At 34.9% G+C, this 7,758-nt stretch overlaps 1 long non-coding RNA gene across 1 annotated transcript; it reads left to right on the top strand.

Moving 5' to 3' along the window:
• Positions 1-4,713: 4,713 nt before the first annotated feature.
• On the top strand, positions 4,714-7,040 carry LOC142162509 (uncharacterized). The gene is made up of 3 exons (XR_012693806.1): positions 4,714-4,986; positions 6,402-6,518; positions 6,594-7,040. It is a non-coding gene; the product is annotated as an uncharacterized LOC142162509 (long non-coding RNA).
• The last annotated feature ends 718 nt before the right edge of the window (positions 7,041-7,758 follow it).

The raw sequence follows: 7,758 nt of genomic DNA on the forward strand, positions 1-7,758 counted from the left end.
TTTCTTATTGAAGGGACAACTAGGTGCCCTTGTGTTAAATGCAAGTGTGTCAAGTTATTGAGACCAGATGTAGTTGAACTTCATCTTTACAAGAATGGATTTATAGAAAATTATTATGTGTGGACTGTTCATGGAGAATCATGATTTTCATAATTCTTTTGGTGGTGAGGGTAGTCCCGGAGTAGAGAATAATTTTGAAAATTCTCGATTTAATGAAATGATGAGAGATGCTTTTGAGATGTTCCCAGGGGCTCAATCCGAACCAAATGATGAGGCTAAGCACTTTTATGAACAACTAGAGGAAGTTAGTCGTCCATTGTATGAAGGCTCAATGCATTCCAAGTTGTCTGTTGCAGTTAGACTACTAACTATCAAATCTGATAGTTCTATTTCTCAAGCGGGCATGGATTCTATCATTGGGCTTATGAATGAACTAAATCCGAATAAAATTAACTTACCCAAAGATTTCTATGCTGCAAAGAAATTGGTGTCCAAGTTAGGACTTTCATCAGAGAGGATTGACTGTTGTGAGAAAGGATGCATGTTATTTTATAAGGATGATGCAACATTAGAAAACTGTAAGTTTTGTAACCAACCTCGTTATAAAGAGGTTACAAATGCTAATAAGAAGAAGGTTCCTGTGAAGGCGATGCATTACTTACCCCTTATACCAAGGTTAAAGAGGTTGTATGCATCAATGAGCTCCGCTCCTCATATGAGATGACACTATGAATATAGAAGGTCAACCAGTATTCTATGTCACCCGTCAGATGGAGAAGCATGGAAGCATTTTGATAGGATGTTCCCGGACTTTGCAAGTGAACCAAGAAATATTAGGTTGGGATTATGTGCTGATGGATTCACTCTATTTGCAGTCTCTGCCGCACCATATTCATGTTGGCCAATGTTTGTTACGCCGTATAATCTTCCTCCAGAGTCTTGTTTGACAAGTCCATATTTTCCTAACTTACATTATTCCAAGTCCACGCAATCCAAAAAGTTTAATTGATGTATACATGCAGTCGTTGATTGATGAGTTGAAGTTATTGTGGCATCAAGGTGTGGAAACCTAAGATATATCAACTAAACAGAACTTTAGATTGCGTGCCGCTTTAATGTGGACTATAAATAATTTTCCTGCTTATGGAATGCTATCCGGGTGGTCTACTGCTGGAAAGTTAGCCTGCCCGATTTGCATGGAAGACACAAAAGCGTTCACTTTGAAACATGGAGGTAAGAACACATGGTTTGACTGTCACCGTCGTTTCTTGCCAATAGATCATGAATTTAGGAGAAACACTAGTGCAATTTTGAAGAATCAAACTGATTATGAAGAGCCACCTTAAGTCTTGTCGCCAGAAGAAATTTGGAATAGAGTTAGGGATCTACCTAAGGTAACTGAGTCTCCATTGCCTAATAAGATACCTGGTTATGGTGTTTCCCATAACTGGACTAAACAGAGCATATTTTGGGAGTTACTTTATTGGAAGCATACTCTTCTAAGGCATAATCTTGACGTCATGCATATTGAGAAGAACTTTTTTGATAACTTGTTTAATACTGTGATGGATGTCAATAACAAGACAAAAGATAACTTGAAGGCCATGATGGACTTGAAGGAATATTGTAGGAGAAGTGAGTTGTACCTTATATGCCTGAACAACAAGATTCAGAAGCCCAAGGCCAGTTACACATTCACTTTGGATGAGAGAAGGGAGATTTGTCAGTGGGTTAAGAATTTGAGTATGCCAGATGGGTACGCGTCAAACTTATCTAGGTGTGTTGACATGAAAGAAGGGAAGTTGATGTCAATGAAAAGCCATGATTGTCACATTTTCATGGAATCATTGATGCCTATTGCGTTCAATGCCTTGCCTGATAGAATATGGAAGCCTATCACAGAGATAAGCTTATTTTTTAAGGAGTTGTGTTCTAGCACATTGAGGATGGAGAATCTAACTTACATGGAGAGTAATATTCGCCTAACTTTAAATAAGTTGGCGAAAATTTTTCCTCTTGGTTTCTTCGATGTAATGGAGCATCTTCCAATTCACCTTGCGCAAGAGGCACGACTTGGAGGGCCAGTTCAGTATAGATGGATGTATCCCTTTGAGAGGTAGTAAATGATTTTTAACCATTTGCCCTTTATTTATTTTAATAAAATAGTGTTTCGTCTAAGAAATCGTAATATGCACGATTACTGGCAAATGTAAGCGGGCCGTGAAAAATAGATCGAGAATTGAGGGATCGATATGTGAGGTATATCTGGCTAAAGAAACTTCTTATTTTTGTTCGTATTATTTTGAACATGGTGTGTCATATTTGAGAAATAGACCCAATCGACATGACGATGGAGGAAGTAATGATCCTTCAGCACCACCATTTTCCATATTCAATCAACCAGAAAAAGGTGGGCCAAAAAGTAGTTCAATGCAAATCTTGACTGAGAAGGAACTACAATCAGCTACAACACATGTACTATTGAATTGCCCCGAGGTCCAACCTTATTATAGGTAAATATATATTTATATTACCAAGTTTCATACAAGATTTATCCTTGTTTTAACTAATGAATATTATAATTGTGTCGGACAGTTACTTTGTGGGTACATATGGGCAAAATGTTGTTTATCCTAGGTTTTCAAAGTGGTTTAGAGAATTTATAAGTGTTACTTAATATAATAAATAGTTTTTGTTAGTTGCAAATTAATTACATGTATTTTAAAATTCTAAATTTTCTCTAATTCTATATAGGTTCATAATCCAGCTAATGGCATAAGTGATCAATTTCTGCATGATATAGCTTGGGGACCTGATCCTAGAGTCAGAAAGATGTCTAGGTATTGTGTTAATGGGTACAAGTTCCATACAGAAGAATGGTCTAAGGGAAAGAAAACCAATAATAGTGGGGTGTGGGTGAAAGGTGAGGGGGATGTTGATTATTGTGGTGTGATTCAAGAGATTTTAGAACTCGAGTACAGTGTTGGTTGGCCAAAGAAAAAGTTGGTACTCTTTCGGTGCAAGTGGTATGATCCAACACCAAATAGAGGTACGAAGGTGCACCCTCAGTATAAAATAGTTGAAATTAAGCACACGAGGGATTATCCATTCTATGATCCATTTATCATTGCACAAAATGTAAAACAAGTGTATTACACACCTTATCCTTTGTGCAAGAATAAGTCCTCATGGAGGGTGGTTATTAAAACAAAACCCGTGGGTAGAGTGGAAGTCGAGGATGTTTTGGATGTAGCGTACCAAAATGATATTTCAAGTGTTGAAGCATTGGTAGATGATGAATTAGCAGGTGAATTACACCATAGCGAAGGATCTATGAAGAATTTGATATTTCTGTCCTTAGATCAATTTTAAATGATGACGGGGAAGGGACATCCAGGGCAAATGAGAAGGAAGACCCAGCCAATGAATATGAAACAAGCGATGAGGAAGAATTACCTGATGGAAATGAAACAAGCGATGGAGAAGAATTTCTTGATGACAATGGAAGAAGTGATGAGGAAGAATCTAATAATGAATATGAATCAAGTGAAGATGATTGACTTGTTGGGTTTTTATTATCTCTTTAAATTTTTTTATTTTTCCTTAGTTATCTAAAATGTTGAAGAATTACTTTATGTTTTTATTATTTCGTTAGGTTTTATGTTATTCCTTAATCATTTAATTTGTTGAAAACTGCTTTGTGTTTATTATTTCTTTAAGTTTTATGTTTTTCCTTAATCATCTAATTTGTTGAGGAATTACTTTATGTTTTTATTATTCTTTAGGATTTTTATGTTTTTTTTCTTAATCTTCTAATATGTTGAAGATTTTATCTCTTTATGTTTCTATATTTTTTCCTAATCATCTAATTCTTTATGTTTTTGTATTATTTCTTATACATCTAATATGTTGAAGATTTGCTTTATGTTTTTTTACCGTGGTTATATTACGTAGATGCCATCTGGGGGTAGCGATCGTCGACACCGTAAGGGTAAGGGGACTCAATTAAAATCTCCAACTGCAGGTCACTCTCCTCCACATACGGGGCCTCCTCCTACTTTTCCTCCTCAGTCAACTTCATTGCCACCTACATTTTTTATGCCCCCACATGGGCCTGTCCACATTTCTGTATCTTCAGTTGGCACGAACTCTAGCTCTAACCTTAATTTTATTCCCACACCAAATGTAACTTCTTCTCCCGGTTTTCATATTAGTCAACAAGGTAGCTCCTCAGCACTGCCTACTTCATCGACTCCAGTTGCATCTCTGATATCAAGCACACCTAGCGTATTTAGGTTAAATATTGGAGTCTCTGGCACACCAACATCACCATCCATTGGTAGTGCTGCACCAGCAGCTTCTCGGGGTCGAAGTGGTAAAGTGACTCCACAATATGATGCATATAGTAGGCTGATTATCGTTCCGGATGAGAAAGATGGGTAAGTAATCCTTATGCTTATTTTTATTCTGTTGAATATACAGTTTACATATGTTAATTTTAATGCAGGTTTTTCCCTTCATTTGCTGCTGCGCATATGGTTACAGAGTCTATGAAGCCACTTTACCATGATGCTTGGGGTAGATGGAAAGACATTCCATATGATATCAGAGATAAAATGTGGAATCAGTTTAGGGTACGTATAAACCTTATTTTTAAATTATATATCAAATATTCAATTTCACTCTACTTTATTTAATTATTTTCCAGACTAAGTGTGTGTGGGAACAACGATATGACAATGAAATAAAACATGTCTATGAGAAGAAAGCAAAAAAATTGATTCCAAAGTTTATTGTATGAAGCTCGAGAAAAGAATAAGAAGCCTGGTTGGATAAGAGAAGATGTGTGGATAAAATTTTTAGCAATATGGGACAGTGTTGAATTTAAGGAGAAAAGCGAACGAGCAAAGGCAGCCCGAGCCTCTCAAAAGGGTGGCTCGTTGCACCGGGGGATCTATGAGTTTTGCTGCGCATCGACAGAGATTGGTAATGTTCACTAGAGAGCTTAATTTCTCACTTACTTTTCCTATGTCATCCTCTTCTCAACTCTTCTTTATAAATTATTTAAAAGCTTAAAAATTTCAAAAGAAGATTTAATGTATTCATGTGACTTTTAATGCATTGGAAATTATAAGAAATTTCCTAACTGGGCATACTTTTACTCTCAGATCATACTTATAATGACTAATCCCATTTGGTGAATTGAGAATAATGATTGTTATAAGAATACAATTAACCAGTACTGTGTAATATGTAGAGAAATACTATGGTGTAAAATACTGCACACTAAGATAGAAATTTGTGTTTGTTTTTCTTATAGAAGTTTTTTTCTTTTTACTTTGTCGTGCCTAATCCTATCTAACTTTTTGGCTAGTTTGGAGTAAATATACTGCAACTACTATATTTTTTTGGCTCAGCATAATAGAAGTTCTGTTAGGAACTCATTTTCTATGTTAGGTTTGACTAGCTAGTTTAAGGTCTAGTTCCAGGAAATTTCGGGTTTAAGTTATATATAGTAACGTGTTCGTTTTTCGTGTAATTTAATATGTGCTTGCAGTATTATTTTATTGATTATTAATTAGTACTTATCATAAAGGGTGTTGGTGACAAAAAGAGATTGGTGATAAATGTTTTAACTTTTATTAATTGGGTATATCTTTTGGTCTTTTTGGTTTATTTGGTGTCCTTTATGCTATTGATACCATTTTAAGTGCTTTTTGGGTCTGAAATTGGTTCTTTGCTTTGTGGCTTTGATTGACTATTCTGAATTTGACTACAAGAAGAAAGCATGATTAAAGAGAAGAGACTGTGCAGATCAGCGATTGATCCACAGTTACTTTGCAATCACTTTTTCTAAAAAATTAAGTGCAACCCTCTGTACTTCCTAAACTCAAAGATTTAACTTTTCTGCAACTACTCCAAACACATTATGTCAACTTGAATTCCACCTCATTGATGATATCCTATTATGCAATCTTGTCTTTTTAGTGACCATCAAATAAAAGCTATTTTCCATTAGTATTTGCGTCCAAATTATATCATGCTAAACGGAAAGGCAAAGTTGATCTGTTGTGTTGTCATTTTGGATTGTTTTCTTCAAGAGTGTTGGTTGTTTTTCCTTTATTGCAGTTTTATTAATGTTCTTGAATCTTTTCTCCTCTGTCACCAATACCCTATATAGGATTCAGTTAAGCTGAACAGAAGTTCATATAGATAATCAAATAAAGATAATTAAAAGGCTTTAGTATAGCATCCTTATAATATTTTTATGAGTCCTTAATCCTTATATATATACACTTTCTCTTGACTCTTATCGCATTATGCACTCTTCACTTGAGACACAATGTTATCGATGTGGCATTTATTTGGACATCACTAGAAAAATTATATTTTTTATTCAGGAAAAATTAAAAGGGGGACCAGTGTCTGATGCTAAGGTCTTTGCGGAGACACATAAGAAAAAGAAGAAAGACGAATCAAGGGAAGGATGAGTTGAGACACGTGCATCGGAACAATGTGTAAGATCATAACTTTAAGACTATTTTCACTTTGATATGTATTTATTTATATAATCCTTATTACTTTTATTTCAGGATGGATATCATAGAAGCTTGGATGAATGGTGTCAGACGCAACCTACTTCTGATGATGGTATCCCAATCCAACCGTCACCCAATATTATGACTTCAATATGGACGGATGTAGCAGGTGGTGTATCCAAAGGAAGAGTTTACGGGCTTGGAGTACAACGGCCTTCCTCTTTTCGTCCATCGCCATTAGTTTCGGATGCTCCTACTGTGCAAAATCAGGAAGAAATGGGAGCAATGCAAAAGAATATTGAGTTGTTGTCGAAACGATGTGAGACGGCCGAAGCTCACATTGCTAGAATGGATAAATACATGAAAAAACACATGCCCCACTTTTATGATGATGAAGAGACTGATTCTGATGTGTAGTAGTGATTTAAGGTTGATTACTGTTCTTGGATGTTTAAATTTTATATTTAGACTTTATGGTAGATTTGAATGATGTGGTATATATATGTTTAGACTTTATTATATTAGTGTCGATATGTATCAGCTACTCAGATTTGATATTGAATATTTAGACGTTAAGTAATGTTTTGGTTTGATATTATGGGATTTGAATGTTTGTTTATTGATGTTGGAATTGGTTGGTTTGATTATTAGATTGTTTAGTGTGAATTGGTTGTGTAGTTGAAATTGATTGGTTGAGTTGGTTGTTTAGTTGGAATTGGCTTGTTGAATTGGTTGTTTATTATATTTTGCATTTGACAGGTGATGTGCTAATAAAATAGCAGCATTCTATCAAATTTTAACCTAGTTTTCCGACTACTGTAGTCGAAAAGTGTGCCCAGCATAATAATTTTCTGACTACAATAGTCGAAAAATGAGGCCAGAATAATACAGATTTTGACTACTGTAGTCGGAAAATACAATAAAATAACTAATAAATAATTATTATTTGTATAATATCCCCACTACAATAGTCGGAAATATTTTTTAAAATAAATAATATTTTTCTTATTTTCCGACTACTTCAGTCGGAAAATAGCTGCATTTTCTATTTTTTGGTGGAAAATATTTTCCGACCTATCTTTTTCCGACTATTTTGGTAGTCGGAAAATAACGAAATTCTTGTATGTCCTTCTTCTTTTAATGCCATTCATTTTCATCTAACTTTTTGTGATTGTTAAATTGCTTGTGTATTTAGGTTTTATCTCAAGTTTGAGTTTAA

Source organism: Nicotiana tabacum, chromosome 1, assembly GCF_000715075.1.
Source record: "Nicotiana tabacum cultivar K326 chromosome 1, ASM71507v2, whole genome shotgun sequence".
In the NCBI taxonomy this organism is placed as follows: domain Eukaryota; kingdom Viridiplantae; phylum Streptophyta; class Magnoliopsida; order Solanales; family Solanaceae; genus Nicotiana; species Nicotiana tabacum.